This window comes from Oncorhynchus kisutch, linkage group LG12 (genome assembly GCF_002021735.2).
Source record: "Oncorhynchus kisutch isolate 150728-3 linkage group LG12, Okis_V2, whole genome shotgun sequence".
NCBI lineage: Eukaryota > Metazoa > Chordata > Actinopteri > Salmoniformes > Salmonidae > Oncorhynchus > Oncorhynchus kisutch.
This window is the reverse complement of record NC_034185.2, coordinates 41,059,364-41,080,753: the sequence shown is the minus strand read 5'-3', so window position 1 is coordinate 41,080,753 and position 21,390 is coordinate 41,059,364.

Genomic DNA, 21,390 nt, shown 5'->3' with positions numbered 1-21,390 from the left:
CACACAAATCACACTGCATAGTGATGAAAAGAGCACACGCGCACCACACACACTTGCTAATGTCCAGGTGCTAATGTCCACACTACAGTAACTATATTACTTTTTGTGGTAAAAAGTAATATAACGGAGTAGCGTTCCAATTTGAGTCATAATATTACAGTTACTGGTCAAAGATGTCTGAGTCTGACGTCCTCTCACCAAGTTTCTGTTTACACACGCACTACTACTAACTGCTTTAGTGTGGGAGATGAAAAATGACAGAAGTGTCTAAAATATTCAGTTTCTCATTGTGGAAGTACTCCCCTTACTTTGATTTGGTAGATGACAAAAATATAACTGTAAAATGTCAACTGTGCCCATGCTAGAACCACCTCTCCATTGCTAGAAAAACACAATTTCTAAACTCTTGAAGCACCTGCAAAAGCAACTGGCCAAGACAAAACTGGAAGTGAAAACTGGTTGACCACTGCAGCTGAAGATGACTGTCTACCTCATCCAAACAACCAAAGATGGATTTTAATTGTTCAGTAAGACAGGCTGTAACCCAGGGAGAGCTGAACAAGCTTGTAGCTGGGTATGAATAGGCCTATGTAACGTAGACATTGTTTACATTGAGTGAGGACACGGAATGAATGCTACTCATTGACTACAGCTCAGCGTTCAACACCATAGTGCACTCAAAGCTCATCACTAAGCTTAGGACCCTGAGACTAAACACCTCCCTCTGCAACTGGATCCTGGACGGGCCACCCCCAGGTGGTAATAGTACCCGCCAAACAAGAGTCTCGAACATCAATAGTGTAGAGGCGACTCTGGGATGCTGGCCTTCTAGGCAGAGATGCTCTGTCCAGTGCCTGTGTTCTTTTGCCCATCGTTAAATCTTTACTTTTTATTGGCCAGTCTGAGATATGGCTTTCTCTTTGCAACTCTGCCTAGTTGGTTTTGCGGGTACTATTTAAATGAAGCTGCTAGTTGAGGACTTGTGAGGCGTCTGTTTCTCAAACTAGACACGCTAATGTACTTGTCCTCTTGCTCAGTTGTGCACCGGGGCCTCCCACTCCTCTTTCTATTGTGGTTAGAGTCAGTTTACCCTGATCTTTGAAGGGAGTAGTACACAGCGTTGTACGAGATCTTCAGTTTCTTGGCAATTTCTCCATGGAATAGCCTTCATTTCTCAGAACAAGAGTTTCAGAAGAAAGGTCTTTTCTTTACAATCGATAGTTTTTAGCTGTGCAAACATAATTGCAAAAGGGTTTTCTAATGATCAATTAGCCTTTTCAAATTATAAACCTAACAGAACGTGCCATGGGAATACAGGAGTGATGGTTGCTGATAATGGGCCTCTGTACGAAAGTAGATATTCCATAAAAAAGCTGCCATTTCCAGCCACAATAGTCATTTACAACATTAACAACGTCTGTTCTGTATTTCTGATCAATTTGATGCTATTTTAATGGACAGAAAATGTGCTTTTCTTTCAAAAACAAAGACATTTCTAAGTGACCCCAAACTTTTGAACGGTAGTGTACATATTACCTCAATTACCTGACTCTGTACCGGTAATCCCCCTGTATATAACCTCGCTATTGTTTTTTTACTGATGCTGTTGGATTATTTGTAACTTTTAATTATTAATTATTAATTTTATAATTATCTATTTTTACTTGACACTTATATATATTTTTTAAAGCATTGTTGGTTAAGGGTAATTAAGCATTTCACTGTGAGGTCCACACCTGTTGTATTCTGAGCATTTGACAAATAACGTTTGATTTTATTTTATTTAATGCAAAAGCAATATAACGAGTAGGGTAACTAATTACTTTTTCCAGGGAGTAATAAGTAAAATAATTTGTTACTGTTCAAAGTAACAAGTAATATGCAATATATTACCTTTTTTTTTGTAAAGACCCGAACACTGCTAATGACACAAACCATTAACACAGACAAACAGTATCGGCATCATTAAAACACACAGGGCTAAGTCAGTGACAGCCTTGCCACACTGTTTCCTCAGAAGTCTTCTTCCATTTCCTATTCCTCATGATGAAAGATGCCAGAGCGGAACAGAAGAGCAGCAGCGCACCATAGAATCTTACACAGCAACATGGCCTTGCCTGGGTCATTATTCACTGGGGCTCATTATCGCTACGCTAACAGTAGCCAAGCCCTCTGCTCTGTTTGGCTGGGGATGATCCACTCTTTCTGAGGGTTCAGATCTCTATTGCTCCCTGGTCCCTCTGGTTCTCCTGAGTCTCTCCACTGACGGCCTTGATTATACATTAGAGATATAAATAAAACATGTCCATTCAGTATGTTAGTGTTCTCATTCTGATTTACCCTCGGGGGAAAAGGCCTGGGTGTGTTTCACAAACAAGGTGGATCAGATATGACTTTCCTCTGTGCTTTGCGGCAACCTTAGTGGTTGAATAGACGATACATTTGTAACATCTTCATTGCTTAAGGACACCCATGGCTAATTTTATGGCTCAGGGGCCCAGATACCACTGAGACCTGCTTTACGATGACCTCTGGCCTCTGACTCAAGATAGAGCCGACAAACACGGTCGCCATGTTTCTAGCTCCTAGCCAACTTTGCAGTATATAGATACATATACATATATATATATATAGAGAGAGATTTTTGTTGTTGTTATTTCTTACATTATTTGCTCAGACCGTTTCCTGTATTTTTACCTAGAGCCAAATTCTACATTTGGATATTCGAGCAGAAATTCGACTTCCCTGACCTGGATCCTTTGTTTGAACTTCCCAAAGAAGTTCTATTCATACTGGGGGCTGCTTCAAAACGCTGACACTGGAGAAGAGGAATAAGAAGTGGGGCCCTAGTCAGACTCAGGTAGTGTGCATACCAAACCCAACCTCTTCTGAGTAAATTGCTCGCTAACGTTCAGTCCCTGGACAATAAAGTAGACGGAAGTAGAGAAGCTCAGGATGAGGATAAGGACTGTATAACATGATTTGCAGAATCTGAATGAAAGAATCATACCTCTTTTCGGTTATATTGTCCCCATCCATTCGGCCAGCGGGGTTCTCCGTCCATTGTGAGAACAGGAAGAAAGAACTCTCCGCGAAAAAGGAAGGTGGAGGGGTTTGTTTTATGATTAAAAACTCATGGTGTGATTGTGGTAACGTACAGAAACTCAAGTAATTTTGTTCTCCCGATCTGGAATACATTCCTATTAAATGACGACCGCATTACCACACAAGATCATTTTCTTCGGTCATCATCATTGAGGTGTGTATTCCCCCCAAGCCGACACCATGATGGCTCTCAAGGAACTACACTGGACTATGTGCTAACTGGAAAACGCATATCCTGTGACGGCATTTATTGTAGCTGGGAACATTAATAAAGCAAATCTGAGGGAAGCACTACCTCAATTCTATCAACACATCTCCTGTGCTACATGTGCATCATGGACTCTGGATCATTGCTACTCTCACTTCCGGGATGGCTACAAGGCCCTCCTCCACTATCCCTTTAGCAAATCAGATCACACCTCTATTCTGCTCCTCCTCACCTATAGGCAGAAACTTAAGCAGGACGTGCTCATGGTAATGACTGTTCCATGTTGGTCTGACTAATCGGAATCTGTGCTTCAAGATTGTTTTGATCACCCGGACTGGGAAATGTTCCGGGTTGCTCTTGAGAATAGTATTGACGTATACACTGTTGTTACCACTGTGACGATTAGAACATATTCAAACCAAAAACTGGATAAACTGCAGTATTCGCGGAAAACTGAAAGTGCAAACCATCGTAGTTAACCATTGCAATGTGACTGGGAACATGGACGTGTACAAACAGACCAGTCAAAGAGGCAAAACAACAGAACGGGGACAAAGTGTCGCAATTCAACGGCTCAAGCACGAGACGTATGTGGCAGGGACTCCAGACAATCACGGATTATAAAGGGGAAGCCAGCCATGTCATGTTCACCCATGTTCCCGAACAAGCTAACCACCTTCTTCGCCTGCTTCTAGGAAAACAACATCGAACTGCTGACGCGGGCCCCAGCCACTCACAAGGACTGTGTGTTCTCGTTCTCCATGGCCAATGTGAGTAAGTCATTTATGCATATTAACCCTCGCAAAGCTGCCGGCCCAGACGGAATCCCAAGCTGTGCCCTCAGAGCATGTGCTGCACCAGCTGGCTGGATTGTTTACGGACATATTCAATCTCTCCATATCCCAATCTGTAGACTTGCTTCAAAATATCCACCACTGTTTCTGTACCCAAGCGAAGGTAACTGAACTAAATTACTATCACCCGATAGCACTCACTTCTGTCATCATGAAGTACTTTGAGAGGCTAGTTAAGGACCATATCCCCTCCCACCTTGTCCAACACACTAGACCCACTACAATTCGCATACCGCCCCAACAGATCCACGAATGACGCAATCGCCTTTAAACTGCGCACTTCACTATCCCACCTGGCCAAGGTAAATAACTACTATGTAAGAATGCTGTTCATCGACTACAGATCAGTTTTCAACACCATAGTGCCCTCCAAGCTCATAACTAATCTCAGGGCCTTGGGTTTGAACTGCTCCCTATGCAACTGGGTCCTGGTCTTCTGGGCTGACCCCAAGTGGTGAAGGTAGGCAACAACACCTCTGCCACGCTGATCCTCAACACGGGGGCCCAACAGGGGTGCGTGCTCAGCCCCCTCCTGTACTCTCTGTTCACCCACGACTGTGTGGCCAACTCACTTATCAAGTTTGCTGATAGACCTGAATATCAACAACGACGAGACAGCCTACAGGGAGGAGGTGAGAGACCTGGCGGAGTGGTGCCAGGTAAAGAACCTATCCCTCAATGTCAACAAAATGAAGAAGCTGGTCGTGGACTACAGGAGCTGGGGCCGTAGTGGAGAGGGTTAAAAGATTCAAGTTTCTCGGAGTGCACATCACTGATGACCTGAAATGGTCCCTGCACACAGACAGTGTGGTGAAGAAGGCGCAATGGCACCTCTTCAACCTCAGGAGGCCCCCTAAGACCCTAACAAACTTCTACCATTGAGAACATCTGTCACGCCTTGGTCTTAGTATTTTGTGTTTTCTTTAATTATTTGTTCAGGCCAGGGTGTGACATGGGTTTTTGTGTTGTCGTATTGTTATTTTTTTGTAGGCATTGGGATTGTGGTTGATTAGGGGTGTGTCGAGTGTAGGCTTGGCTGCCTGAGGCGGTTCTCGATCAGAGTCAGGTGCTTCTAGTTGCCTCTGATTGGGAACCGTATTTAGGTAGCCTGAGTTCGCTTTGTATTTCGTGGGTGATTGTTCCTGTCTCTGTGTAGTGTTCACCAGATAGGCTGTAATAAGTTTCACGTTCCGTTTGTTGTTTTTGTATTTATAAGTTATTTCATGTATCGTCGTTTATTTCATTAAAGATCATGATTAACCACCACGCTGCATTTAGGTCCGACTCTCTTTCGACAAACGAAGAACGCCGTTACAGAATCACCCACCACACACGGACCGAGCGGCGTGGTTACAGGCAGCGACCGCAGGAAAAGCGAAAGGAGGAATGGACATGGGAAGACGTATTGGATGGCAAAGGTTGTTACACATGGGAGGAGATACTGGCTGGAAGAGATCGCCTCCCATGGGAACAGGTGGAGGCACTGAGGAGAGCAGAGGCAGCCGGAGATAAAAGCCGACGATACGAGGGAACACGGTTGGCAAGGAAACCCGAAAAGCAGCCCCGAAAATGTATTGGGGGGGGGCTCAGGGAGAGAGTGGCAGAGTCAGGAGTCAGACCTGAGCTAACTCTCCCTGTTAATCGTGAGGAGCATCGATATAAGGACTTCTGGTCTTGGGAGATGATATTAGACGGAAGAGGACCCTGGGCTCAGCCTGGTGAATATCGCCGCCCCAAGGAAGAAGCAGCAAGGAAGAAGCAGAGGCAGCAGGAGATTCTGTGCGCCTCGCCTGTTCAGCACAGCCAGAGCCTTCCTTCCCTCCTGCGCTGTCGGAGTCTCCCGCCTGTTCAGCGCTATCAGAGCCTTCCTTCTCTACAGCGCTGCCGGAGCCTCCTGCCTGTTTGAAGCAGCCTGAGCTGCCAGTCTGCAGGGTGCTGTCAGCCTACATGGAGCAGTTAGAGCTGTCAGTCTGCATGAAGCAGCCAGAGCTGTCAGTCTGCAAGGAGCTGCCAGTCTGCAAGGAGCTGCCAGTCTGCAGGGAGCTGTCAGTCTGCAAGGAGCTGCCAGTCTGCAAGGAGCTGCCAGTCTGCAAGGAGCTGCCAGTCTGCAAGGAGCTGCCAGTCTGCAAGGAGCTGTCAGTCTGCAAGGAGCTGTCAGCCTGCATGGAGCAGTCAGAGCTGTCAGTCTGCAAGGAGCTGCCAGTCTGCAAGGAGCTGTCAGTCTGCAAGGAGCTGTCAGCCTGCATGGAGCAGTCAGAGCTGTCAGTCTGCAAGGAGCTGCCAGTCTGCAGGGAGCTGTCAGTCTGCAAGGAGCTGTCAGTCTGCAAGGAGCTGCCAGTCTGGAAGGAGCTGCCAGTCTGCAAGGAGCTGTCAGTCTGCAAGGAGCTGTCAGAGCTGTCAGTCTGCAAGGAGCTTCCAGTCTGCAGGGAGCTGTCAGTCTGCAAGGAGCTGTCAGTCTGCAAGGAGCTGCCAGTCTGCAGGGTGCTGTCAGCCTGCATGGAGCAGTCAGAGCTGTCAGTCTGCATGAAGCAGCCAGAGCTGCCAGTCTGCAAGGAGCTGCCAGTCTGCAAGGAGCTGTCAGTCTGCAAGGAGCTGTCAGAGCTGTCAGTCTGCAAGGAGCTGCCAGTCTGCAGGGAGCTGTCAGTCTGCAAGGAGCTGTCAGTCTGCAAGGAGCTGTCAGTCTGCAAGGAGCTGCCAGTCTGCAAGGAGCTATCAGTCTGCAAGGAGCTGTCAGCCCGCATGGAGCAGTCAGAGCTGTCAGTCTGCAAGGAGCTGCCAGTCTGCAGGGAGCTGTCAGTCTGCAAGGATCGGTCAGTCTGCAAGGAGCTGCCAGTCTGCAGGGAGCTGTCAGTCTGCAAGGAGCTGTCAGTCTGCAAGGAGCTGCCAGTCTGCAAGGAGCTGTCAGCCTGCATGGAGCAGCCAGAGCTGTCAGTCTGCATGAAGCAGCCAGAGATGCCAGTCTGCAAGGAGCTGCCAGTCTGCAGGGAGCTGTCAGTCTGCAAGGAGCTTCCAGTCTGCAGGGAGCTGTCAGTCTGCAAGGAGCTGCCAGTCTGCAAGGAGCTGTCAGCCTGCATGGAGCAGTCAGAGCTGTCAGTCTGCAAGGAGCTGCCAGTCTGCAGGGAGCTGTCAGTCTGCAGGGAGCTGTCAGTCTGCAAGGAGCTGTCAGTCTGCAAGGAGCTGTCAGCCTGCATGGAGCAGTCAGAGCTGTCAGTCTGCATAGAGCAGCTAGATCCGCCAGTCAACCAGAATCTTCCAGATCTGCTAGTCAACCAGAATCTTCCAGATCTGCTAGTCAACCTGAATCTTCCAGATCCGCCAGCCAGCCAGGATCTACCGGAGCCTACTACCTACCTGAGCTTCCTCTCAGTACTGGGCTTCCTCTCAGTACTGGGCTTCCTCTCAGTACTGGGCTTCCTCTCAGTACTGGGCTTCCCCTCAGTTCCGGGCTTCCCCTCAGTTCCGGGCTTCCCCTCAGTTCCGGGCTGCCCCTCAGTTCCGGGCTGCCCCTCAGTCCCGAGCTGCCCCTCAGTCCCGAGCTGCCCCTCAGTCCCGAGCTGCCCCTCAGTCCCGAGCTACCTCAGTCCCGAGCTGCCCCTCAGTCCCGAGCTGCCCCTCAGTCCCGAGCTGCCCCTCAGTCCCGAGCTGCCCCTCAGTCACGAGATGCCCCTCAGTCACGAGCTGCTCCTCAGTTCTGTGGGGTTCTGGGTGAGGACTATTAGGCCATGGTCGGCGGCGAGGGTGGATTATCCCAGGACGCGAAGGGGAGGAACTATGACATTTATGGAGTGGGGTCCACGTCCCGAGCCGGAGCCGCCACCATGGACAGACGCCCACCCGGACCCTCCCTATGGTTTTGAGGTGCGTCCGGGAGTCCGCACCTTGGGTGGGGGGGGGTTCTGTCACGCCTTGGTCTTAGTATTTTGTGTTTTCTTTAATTATTTGTTCAGGCCAGGGTGTGACATGGGTTTTTGTGTTGTCGTATTGTTTTTTTTTTGTAGGCATTGGGATTGTGGTTGATTAGGGGTGTGTCGAGTGTAGGCTTGGCTGCCTGAGGCGGTTCTCGATCAGAGTCAGGTGCTTCTCGTTGCCTCTGATTGGGAACCGTATTTAGGTAGCCTGAGTTCGCTTTGTATTTCGTGGGTGATTGTTCCTGTCTCTGTGTAGTGTTCACCAGATAGGCTGTAATAAGTTGCACGTATCGTCGTTTATTTCATTAAAGATCATGATTAACCACCACGCTGTATTTCGGTCCGACTCTCTTTCGACAAACAAAGAACGCCGTTACAACATCCTGTTGAGCTGTATCACCGCCTGGTACGGCAAATGCACCTTCCTCAACTGCAGGGCTCTCCATAGGGACGAGCCTGCACTCCAGGACATCTGGAGCACCCAGTGTAGCACCCAGTGTCACAGGAAGGCAAAGAAGATCATGGAGAACCTCAGCCACCTGAGCCACGGCCTGTTTACCCCGCTACCATGTAGAAGGCGGAGACAGTAAAGATGCATCAAAACTGGGGCCAAGAAACCGATCCAGGCCATCAGACTGTTAAACAGCCACCCCTAGCTGGCCTCCGCCCAGTACCCTGCCCCGAATCTTAGTCACTGTTTTTATTTTTAAACTTTATTTATACAAGTTTTTCTCATTGAGATAACATCTCTTTTCCGAGAGACCTGGTATTACACTACCAGTCAAAAGTTTTAGAACACCTACTCATTCAAGGGGTTTTCTTTAACTTTACTACTTTATACATTGTAGAATATTAGTGAAGACATCAAAACTATAAAATAACACATATGGAATCATGTAGTAACCAAAAAAGTGTTAAACAAATCAAAATATTTTTTATATTTGAGATTCTTCAAATAACCACCTTTTTCCTTGATAACAGCTTTGCACACTCTTGGCATTCTCTCAACCAGCGTTTTCCAACAGTCTTAAAGGAGTTCCCGCATATGCTGAGAACTTGTTGGCTGATTTTTCCTTCACTATGTGGTTCGACTCGTCCCAAACCATCTCAATTGGGTTAAGGTCGGGGGATTGTGGAGGCCAGGTCATCTGACGCAGCACTCCTTGAATTCTAAATAAATCACAGACAGTGTAACCAGCAGACAGTGTAACCAGCACCAATATACATGCGGAGATCATCCGATTCACAACGACATGGCGGTTGGAACCAAACATCTCCAATTTGGACTCCAAAGGACATATTTCCACCAGTCTAATGTCCATTAATTGTGTTTCTTGGGCCAAGCAAGTCTCTTCTTATTATTGGTGTCCTTAAGTAGTGGTTTCTTTGCAGCAATTCAACCATGAAGGCTTGATTCACACAGTTGATGAACAGTTGATGTTGAGATGTGTCTATTACTTGAACTCTCTGAAGTATTTATTTGGGCTGCAGTATTTATCAGTATTTATCAGCAGCAGAGGCAACTCTGGGACTTGATGGTTTTTTGAAACTGCACTTTGAACTTTAAAAGTTCTTGAAATGTTCCATATCGACTGACCTTCATGTCTTAAAGTATGATGATGGACTGTCCTTTCTCGTTGCTTATTTGAGCTGTCCTTACCATAATATGGACTTGGTCTTTTACCAAATATGGCTATCTTCTGTATTCCACCCCTACCTTGTCAAAACACAACTGATTGGCTCAAACGCATTAACAAGGAAAGAAATTCCACAAATTAACTTTTAACAAGGCACACCTGTTAATTGAAATGCATTCCATGTGACTACTTCATGAAGCTGGTTGAGAGAATGTCAAGAGTGTGCAAAGCTGTCATCAAGGCAAAGGGTGTCTATTTGAAGAATCTGAAATATAAAATACATTTTGATTTGTTAAACACTTTTTTGGTTACTACATGATTCCATGTGTGTTATTTCATAGTTTTGATATCTTCACTATTATTCTACAATGTAGAAAATAGTATTTTTTTTAAATTAAAAACAACCCTTGAATGAGTAGGTTGTTCTAAAACCGGTAGTGTATGTATGACATGTGTTATGTCATTATTATGACAGTCCTAATGAAGCCTTTATGACTAAGGGTTCAAATAAAGTGTAAACCAATCTCCTCCCTCAGGGTCTCTATGTTCTCCACCCCTCCCTTCTCATACACTCCCCTTTGCCCTTTCTTTTTAAGGAACATGTTGCTTCTTCAAGCAGCAGCTTTTTCCAGCAGCTTCCTTTTGATAACCTTCTTGTTCCATGTCAACATGGGCCTTTCAACTACTCTGACAGACAACAGAGGAGATGACAGTTTTTGAAAGTGACCACTTCAGCCTGTTTCATGCATCCATATGGAAGGTGTGGAGACACCTGGACAGCTCTGTCTGCTCTGTACAGAGAAACACAGACAGACAGACAGACAGACAGACAGACAGACAGACAGACAGACAGACAGACAGACAGACAGACAGACACACACACACACACACACACACACACACACACACACACACACACACACACACACACACACACACACACACACACACACACACACACACACACACACACACACACCTACAGGTCCAGGGATATCAGACAAGAAGGTCATTAGACTCCCCACTAGCTAATTTTAAGTGCCAGTCAATTGTTTAATCCATTATCTCAAAGGAGAAAAGAAGAAATCTCTTCCAATGAATTAGAGCTTATAAACTGTGGCTTTCTTCTCATAACGAAAGGTCTGAACGTGCAATAAACCTATAATCTTTTTACAGTCTATAACATTAGAGCAAAATCACCCCTCTGGAATTTAGCTTTGCCATTCTAGAAGCTAACTCCTGTTGCCAATTGCGATATATAACATATAATCCACTGGATTTGAGGAAGATTAATTATAAAGATGAATTATCTTTGTACTACATACAATAAAAATTGCTTTTGAGTTTGTTAGAGCAAACCAAGTTTTATGTCAAGCTTATCTACAGTGAGCTGACCTTTTTGAATTTACTGCAAAACAATAAATATCTGCTTGAGAAAAACAACCTTCTCCTGCCAGTCTCTTATCTTTTAATTCTCCCTCCCCAATCTCACTATTCTGTCTGAAGGACTCAGGCAGTGATGTGTGTGTGAGTGCCCTTCAGCGTATGATCATGTTAATTCATATTATATCAGTGAAATGGGACGGAAGTCGGAAGGTTTTTACTATAGATTGTGCATGCAAAGACAGATAAAACTGGATCAATTCATTTTCAGAAGCAGACTAACAATATTACCTTAGGCAACAAGAAGAGAGGACAATAACTTGAAAAGAATTACAATATACAAGCTAGCTTTTCAGTGAAGATCTGGGATTAGTACAGCACCAGGAAAGGGTACATGACACAAGTAAAGAAAAAGCGGTGGCAAAAAGCAATGGTACATGACATTTCTATCTGCCACCCTCCTAAATGCCCCATCCCACTGAATAAACCCCTAGTGGACAATGGGACTCTGCTCTGCTGTCTCTGCTGTTAGATTAAGGCTCATTTGTTCCCAGCAGGGTCTTCAATTACCAATGATTAAAACTCCTTTGGTGTTCCTGGGATTCATGGTATTACCAGTTTAGTACCAAAGGGCGTGCTAGTACAAGTAACAGCGAATTTCCATAGAGCCGGCTAGGTAAATATGCTAACAAGCACAAACGAAAATAAACAAATTGCCTAAGACATGCAATCCAGCTCATAAAGTTATGCATATATAGGTAGTAGCTAGCAAATGTCATTTTTGTTGAGTTAGGAAATGTACAAGCAATTGGGAACGAGAGAAATGCAAATTAACAAAGTTTTGATGAATACTTGTCTGAAGGAAGAACAGAGTGGGCAACGGGCCTGCCTTCTCTGAGAAAAGGGGGGAGAAGCAGACTGGCTCAACTGTTGGCTCAACTGTTCTGGTGAACTAATGTAAAATAATGTGACAGGTGAAATTAAGAATGTGATCTGCTTTATCTCCTAATGTAAGTTGACTGCAGGTATTAACGGATTAAAAAACCTTAAAGAAATAGTTTCAACGGTATTGACGGTATTGGAAAGCCATCCCATGGCTATTTCCAAATAACCCAGTATACAGTAAAAACGGTATACCGCCCAAGCCTAGTTCAAATGGAATTGATTGAATTCAAATACTTTCGCCGTGCTTATAAAGCTATCCAGGCAAAATGTAACCAATAGAATAGTTCCAAAAGTGCAAAACCCCTCTCAAGCAAGTTTAAAACCATTGGACCTATAGTGTAACTATCACAGATATATCTAACCTTTAGCCTAAGTGTCACACCCTGATCTGGTTCACCTGTCCTTGTGATTGTCTCCACCCCCTCCAGGTGTCGCTTATTATCCTCGTTGTATATATCCCTGTGTTTCCTGTCTCTCTGTGCCAGTTCGTCTTGTTTTCCAAGTCATCCAGCGGTTTTCCTTGCTCCTATCCTTCCCAGTCCCTGTTTGTTTCTAGTCCTCCTGGTTTTTCGACCCTCGCCTGTCCTGACTCCAAACCTGTCATTCTGCCTGTTCTGACTACCAGCCTGCCTATCTCCTTGTACTGTTTTGGACTCGGATCTGGTGTCTGACCCCTGCCTGGCCTCGAGACTGCTTATCGTCTGGTACTGTTTGGACTCTGACCTGGTTTATGAACTCTCGCCTGTCCCCGACCTGTCTTTGCCTCCTCCCTTTGTCACAATAAATATCAGAGCTCTACCATCTGCCTCCTGTGTCTGCATTTTGGTCCCGCCTTGTGCCCTCACACTAAGCCAATTTTAAGAAAAGCCTATAGTCAAAATGTATTTGTTTATATGACAAGACCAACAAGTTGTATGATCTGAACAAGCCACATGTTGTACAACAGGAAGCCTATGGCAGTGAAAGCCAATGGTACTGCAGGCTAATAGACCCAGGCAGTCATAAATACATAAACCAGGCCACAGCAACTCAATTTGACTACAGGACACATCTCTATTGAATTTGGGATCCAGAGAAAGCACAGACGCACAGCGCCCATCCCAATCCCCAGAGTCCTCTGTGTGTGTGTCTGTGCATTCTCTCACTCTGGTTGTCATTTCACATGAGAAACCATAGTGCCACACACACACTGATGAAATAAGCTTAAAAGGTCATCATATTCAATATGACTGAGAACATGTTTTATAAAGCATGGTGGAATACAGGATACGTACAGCAGGGCATGGAAATCATGTCATATGCACTTATCTAACAAACAGCATCTGTTAAATCTCCTACCCTTTCTGTTTCTATCTCTGTCCTTTATCTGAGTCACATCTAACATTCCACCTCTCTTTTTTGTATTCCATTCCCATTTTCCCACTTTTAACCTCCCTCCCTCTCTGTGCTAGACAGGATGAGACAGACAACCATTGTAGGCCTCTCTGACCTCTCCTGATCTCCCTGTGTGTTTGACACCTCTGTTGTCACAGACTCCAGGATGGAGACTGCTGCTAACAGGTGCTCTCTGCATGCATTTGCATTAATACCACACACACCATACCTTTCCTGACACCCTCATGGGGAGCTTGTGTATGTTTCCAGTACCTTTGTGTAACCGTACATACATATTTTTCACATACTTCAAACTCCCTTTGCCTACTTCTAATTCCAGCCAGGTCAAGATTGACTTTGAAATTGGATGCCCGTCCATGCCCCGAGGACATTGGGAGATGCCTTTAAAATCCGGCACTAGGGGCAATGTTGAGCACCATTACCTTCAAGTGAGCCTGGGTTTTGCTAGGGTTTTGTGGATGTGGACAGCGGATGTGCATAAGCATCCAGCTCTGAGGGTCACGTGTTCAATCCCAGTGGTTGCCACTCGTTTGACATTTGTTTTTAAACCTTAATGGTTAACTTAACCATTCCGAATGAAGGCAGTAGGAGCTGCAAAAAGTGAGGATCCTCAGTCGCAGCAGCGACCCAGGGTGTCCAAAACGACACGATGAACATCCGGATCTGAAGTCAATTTGGTCAAACCGTGAGATCTTGTTGCTAATTAAGTGGGCAGTGCTTGTCGTGCTGTGTTTACTTTAGCAGTGTGCAGGACACCAGGTGTCATATATGGTCCACAAGTCACACATTTCATTTTCACAATCAAAAAAACACTCACAAACACACAAATGCACACATAGAAGCACACACCCACAAGAACAGGCGTACACACGCGCACACACACACACCAAATCACCTTCTTGCCACTCCATATTCTTGTGTTTACCCATGTGTGACCCTGTAGGGTTGGATTTAAGCGAGCATGAATTATAATGTCCAAATAGGCACTGGAGAGGGAAATGAAATTGCAGCAGCATACACACGTACGAACACACACGCACAACCCATACCACTACACAAAACAAAAGCCATCATCTATGAAATAGACCTGACAAGCGTTGCTGCCTGGGGTAAGCCACCTCTATACTGCCGCTCTGATTCACACACACACACACACCAGAGAGTTGGGGAGTGCCCCCTACTGGTGTGGATGTGACCACAACAAGCTGTAATGAGATGTGGAAGTGTCCTCCATCTGAGTAAAGCTAAATACATTATCTATAGTTTGACTTGTAAATAAGACGTCTATCCCCATTAAATGAAAATGAACGCAAAGGAACCATTAGTGCTAAATCTGCACTATAAATCAGTGTTAAAAAACGATTTACTGAAAAGTCAATGCCTATGTGTGTGTGTGAACATGCATATGTAAATTGTGTAAGTGTGTATGTGTGTGTGTGTGTGTCATGTCGACGTGGCATGTGATGTTTTTCTAATTACTCCAAAAAATGAATGAGAGCGTCTCCGTTGGACTGTGACACAAACTCCATCGCCACGACGCCCCACATAAATCACTCTAACTGGCTCAAATGGCTCTAATATGCCACTATGTTGCCTTCATGGATCACTGGTGTCGTCCTCAGAAAATCAATACAGAAACAACACGGGGAGAGAAGGAAGCGTTACGTTGAGGGCCAGCATGCATAATATGATATTCAATGACATTATGGCTAAATATTTCAATGCATAACGCTAAAGGTTTTGTGTGTGCTCACTTAATTACTTAATATATTTGTACTGTACTGGTAAGATAGGGAACTTCAGGCATTAAAACATATCTCTAATATACTGTATCTCTTCTCCAAAAGCATATTTTCTTCGTTCACAGCCTTGGACTTGAGTGGAGGTGCTGTACTTCAGTTGCTTTACTGCCTAAAACGTCCATTGGTATCTTAGTCTTTGACACATTCCTTCACACCAATCAATACAACATGAATCTGATACTACCCCAGAAAGCAGAGGTATGACTCTATTTTCAATCAATAGCAACATAATATCCTGTATCCTCTAACCCCATAAATGCACTGTAAAGAGACTTCACGTTGTTTCAGCCACCTATAGCTGTATATGGGATCCAACACCCTAAAGATCAATGTAAAATAATTAACCTAATCAATACAAGCTATATGTTGGTATAATCCTCTGTCCTTTCGGAGAGTAGTGTAGGTTCACTAACATGTTCTCTGTGACCTTTGAGTGTATAGTGGATAGCCAACAGAGGTCAATAGAGTTTCCCTTTAATCCTCTGGGTCAAGGCAGGAAGGGCACTGAACTACGTGCTTACTTTCTCTCTCTACATACTGAACTCTATTCATGTGAACATGAAGACAGACAGTAGGCCAGATGAGGGTTGTCTGTCTGCTATTTGTACAATGTAAAATAAAAACCAAATGTTTTTTTTCTTTCTAGGCTCTGCAAATACTGTAATGCAGGTGTGAATGCATTCAGCCTTAAATATCTGGGGCTGTATTCTGTCTGCGTTAGATACTATAAATCCTCTACAGCGCTCGCTTTCTCTCGTAGAAGGGGAGAGCGGGAAGTCGTCTGTTTTATGGCGGTCATAAAATACGCTGCCTCTGTGCTCTGCAGTGTTCGAGCTGGGATGTAAACCCTGGAACACAGAGAGACACTTGGACAATCAAAAGTTTGAATAAAATAATTAAACAATATTTCTATTTTTGAGAATGTGGGAGTGGCCCGTGGTAACAAATCTGTCAAAGTTGTTTCATTTGGTGACCTCATGAAAGACAGGAGACCCACATTACCGTATCTGTTTGTGTACACTCTTCAATTATCAGCTTTACATCTAGATGTTGGATAAAATGAATGAGTTAATATGAAACTATTTGTGAAAAGATGTAATGTGTTGTTAGCCTTCTAAATGTACGTATGGATTTTCATATAAAGTTGAACTAGTCAGTGGCCACACCCCCGTGAGCCAGACAGTACATCAGGCGTCATGGAACCACCCTTTTTTAATCCAGAGTATAAAACCACCCGTGACGAAAGTTACATTAGACTAGAAAAAATGGTGCTGACATTACATGTTGAAATGGTTAAGAACTACAACTCTAGAAGCATTGATTCTATACAATGACCATCTGTACGCCTGATGTAACCATTACAACAGACACTATCCAGAGCCGCTGAGAAAGCGACAACTACGAAAGACAACAACGACATATGGGCGCAAATATATCCATTGCAATTATTTTCGAATGAGCGGCCGTTCATGTGCAAAGGATTAGCATTTCAATTAAGATGATTATCAACTTTGTGGGGTGAGTTCGTGCAGATATCCAAAGGTTTGTGACGTTCAGTAATGAGAACTGATGAGGTAATAATGATACATTAATAGAGGACTAATTGATAAGATATGAAAATATCTGATGAGTCATTCGGGAAATAGAGACTTGATAAAAAATGTCCGTGATGCCCCGACTTCCTAGTTAATTAAAGTTTACAGGATTAGTTTAATCACGTAATAATAATTACACATAGAGAATTGATTAAAATAAAATAACAGCCTTCACATTTAATGATAGTCACATTACGACAACAGTAAACATTACACTCACAAAAGTTCTAAAAGAATAAAGACATTTCAATTGTCATGTTATGTCTATATACAGTGTTGCAATGATGTGCAAATAGTTAAAGTACAAAAGGGAAAATAAATCAATAAACATTTAGGTTAGATTTGTTTTCAAATTCTTTGTGGGTCTGTATGATCTGAGGGAAATATGTGTCTCTGCTATGGTCATACATTTGGCAGGAGGTTAGGATGTGCAGCTCAGTTTTCACCTCATTTTATGGGCAGTGAGCATATAGCCTGTCTTCAATTGAGAGCCAGGTCTGCCTGCGGTGGCCTTTCTCAATAGCAAGGCTATGCTCACTGAGTCTGTACATAGTCAAAGATTTCCTTAATTTTGGGTCAGTCAGATATTCTGTCACTGTGTACTCCCTGTTTACGGCCAAATAGCATTCTAGTTTACTCTGTTTTGTTGTTCATACTTTCCAATGTGTCAAGTAATTCTCTTTTTGTTTTCTCAGGATTTGGTTGAGTCTAATTGTGTTGCTGTCCTGGGGCTCTGTGGGGTCTGTTTGGGTTTGTGAACAGAGCCCCAGGACAAGTTTTCTTAGGAGGCTCTTGTCCAGGTTAATTTCTCTGTAGTTGATGGCTTTGTATGGAAGGTTTGGGAATTGCTTCGTTTTAGCTTGGTTGTAGAATGTAATAGCTCTCATCAGGATTTGGATAATAGGTGGGTGTCGGCCTAATTCTGCTTTGCAAGCATTATTTTGTGTTTTTTTAACGTTGTACACAGAGGATATTTTTACAGAATTCTGCATGCAGTCTCAATTTGGTGTTTTCCCCATTTTGGTTGGTGAGTGGACCCCAGACCTCACAATGATAAAGGGCAATGTGTTCTGTAACTGATTCAAGTATTTTTGCGAGATCCTAATTGGTATTTCGAATTGTTTGTTCCTTTTGATAGCATAGAAGGCCATTCTTACCTTGTCTCTCAGATCATTCACAGCTTTGTGGAAGTTACCTGTGGCGCTGATGTTTAGTCTGAGGTATTTATAATTTTTTGTATGCTCTGGGGCAACGGTGTCTAGACGGAATTTGTATTCGTGGTCCTGGCAACTGGACTTTTTTTTGGAACACCATTATTTTTGTCTTACTGAGATTTACTGTCAGGGCCCAGGTCTGACAGAAGATCTAGGTGCTGCTGTAGGCCCTCCTTGGTTGGGGACAGAAGCACTGCAGACTGTTCTAGTGCTCTCGCCAATTCGTCGATATATATATGTTGAAGAGGGTGGGGCTCAAGCTCTATCCCTGTCTCACCCCCCAGCCCTGTGGAAAGAAATGTGTTGTTTTTTTGGGGCCAATTTTAAACTGCTCTCTCTCTCTCTCTCTCTCTTTCTCTCTCTCTCTCTCTCTCTCTCTCTCTCCAGATGTCTTTTGATAAAGCAGCTGTGGTAGAGATTTCTAACTCGTGTCATTGGTCTCTATTTGCCCATAAAACGGTGCAGGAATGATAAACACGGCTTCTCAGTCAACATCTCTCCTTACTTTAAACCCCCATCGCGTCCAGCTCTGACCATGTCTGAAAAATAAATCCTGACTTTGGGATTCTGCTGCTTTATCATGCTATTGCAGCTGCTTGTGTTCAAAGGCACGGCTGCCCTGCTGTGTGTGTGGTGTGTGTGTGTGCTTGCAAACATGTTGTGATGCATGTGTCATACTGTGCAGGGAGACCCAGCTGGTTTAAGGGAACATGCACTCTGTTTCAACTCCACAGCCTAGCATAGAGGCCTGTCTGGCATCCGCTTCCCCAGCCATCGCCCCCTCTATTCCCGGAGCTTAGCATAAACACGGCTGTGTGTGTGTGGGATGGACTGGGATGCCGGCTGTAAACAGTGGGGACAGCAGTCTGCTGAGTGATCCGTGATCCATGGTCCCGCTCCAGCTAAGGCTTTGGGAGGATGCCCAAATATGAGCCTGTGTGCCTGGCGAGAGAGGGCCTGCACTGGGTTTCTCCAATGGGTGTTGATCCTACAGTCAAGGATAAGCAAGAATGCTATTCATCTTCATTAGTGTAGCTGTACAAGAAAACCCACATAAAGTACATAGAAACGGGCCTATATGTGCGTGTTGGTCTACTGTTCTTAAATCATTATTATTCAGTTGCCCTTTTCCCTAATGTTTTTTTTTCCACAAAATTGGAAGAAGATATCTTCAACAGCAAGACTGAAGTAGAAAAATTATTATTTGTAATTGCCTAACATAAAAACAAGCCATAAACTAATATCACAGAGGCATTGCTAGGCTAGCTATTGCAGCAGTGCTTATGTGTGTGGTAAAGTTAATAGCCTTAGCCAGAGCTAGTGTGGAGCTGAAGATTGCTCATTTGTGTATGGGTCCATATAGAGCTATAGTTAATGAAGTCAGTGCCCTGGCAGTCCTTTTACGATAAATAAAATAAACCAGCCATATGGGAGGTTAAAATGTCTAGAGACATCTCTGCACACACATATTAGCACATGTTTGTACACAAATGAGTTTGTATGTGCTTGAACCAGGCTTGAAAATCTGTTTGTCAGGCGTTAATTACACTCAAAATCCAAACAATACAATTTTACAGTAGGCTACATCACATTTTCCCGGCAGCGCAGCACAGAATTAAAATGCACTTGGTTGAAGTTTACTGTTTACTGAAAGAAACCCTTCTAAAATATCCTGCTGTCTGATGGTCAACTAAAATAGCCAAGCTAGCAGAGTAGAGGCCCTAAGTGAACAGTGGCATGCAACCAAGTCTGGCACAGCCATCAAGAAGACCTGGCCTCTACAGCAGAGGGTTAGAGGAGAGGAAGCAGGATCCTGCCAACAGGTACATTAATGCATCAATGTAATTTATTCAAACCTTCTCCTTGAGAACCCTCTCCATCTCCATCCACTTGTAACCAATTACCAGCCTGCATTCTGTACGTGTGGAAAATGCATGAAGAAAATAATTTGATATTCCAAACATGTTTTCCATTTTACAATTTGAATTGCTGCCCCCTATGTAACCATTAACAGGTCTGTCCTCTCCTAGAGAGACCAATCAGGGCTAAGTGTGCATGGTCAATTTCCTGGAGAGACTTGACACGCACTGTATCTGTATGACATCATCTACTCATAATCCTGTTGTGACTCTGGGTGAGGCTGTGTTTAAATGTACTGTATGACATCCTATCACATACATTTCTGCAGCATTGAAGGTCCCCAAGAACACAGTGGCCTCCATCATTCTTAAATGGATCAAGTTTGGAACCACCAAAACTCTTCCTAGAGCTGGCCACCCGGCCAAACTGAGCAATCAGGCGAGAAGGGCTTTGGTCAGAGAGGTGACCAAGAACAAGATTATCTGGTCTGATGAAATCAAGATTGAAATCTTTGGCATGAATGCCAAGCGTCACGCCTGGAGGAAACCTGGCACCATACCTACGGTGAGGCATGGTGGTGACAGTATCATGCTGTGGGAATGTTTTTCAGTGGCAGGGACTGGGAGACTAGTCAGAATTGATGGAAAGCTGAACAGAGCAAAGTACAGAGAGTTCCTAGTTGAAAACCTGATCTAGAGCACTCAGGACCTCAGACTGGGGTGGAGGTTCACCTTCCAACAGGACAACGACCCTAAGCACACTGCCAAGACAGTGGCTTTGGGACAAGTCTCTGAATGTCCTTGAGTGGCCCAGCCAGAGCCAGGATTTGAACCCGATTTGACATATCTGGAGAGACCTTAAAATATGTGTGCATCGACGCTCCCCATCCAACCTGACAGAGCTTGAGAGAATCTGCAGGTGTGCCAAGCTTGTAGCATCATACCCAAAAAGACTCGAAGCTGCCAAAGGTGCTTCAACAAAGTAAAGTAAAGGGTCTGAATACTTATTTATGTAAATGTAATATATTTCATTTATTACTGTTTTTTGCAAAACAATGTACATCCTGTTTTTGCTGTCATTATGCAGCATTGTGTGTACATTTACGAGGGGGAAAAAAACAATTTAATCAATTTTAGAATAAGGCTGTAACGTAACAAAATTTTGAAAAAGTCAAAGGGTCTGAATACTTTCCGAATGCACACTCTTGGCATTCTCTCAACCTGCTTCATGAGGAATGCTTTTTTAACAGTATTGAAGGATTTCCCACACATGCTGAGCACTTGTTGGCTGCTTTTCCTTCACTCTGCGGTCCAACTCATCCCAAACCATCTCAATTGGGTTGAGGTCGGTTGATTGTGGAGGCCAGGTCATCTGATGCAGCACTCCATCACTCTCCTTGGTCAAATCGAGTGATAGAGAGTGATGCATCACAAAGGAGAGTGATGGAGTGCTGCATCAGATGACCTGGCCCCCTTACACAGCCT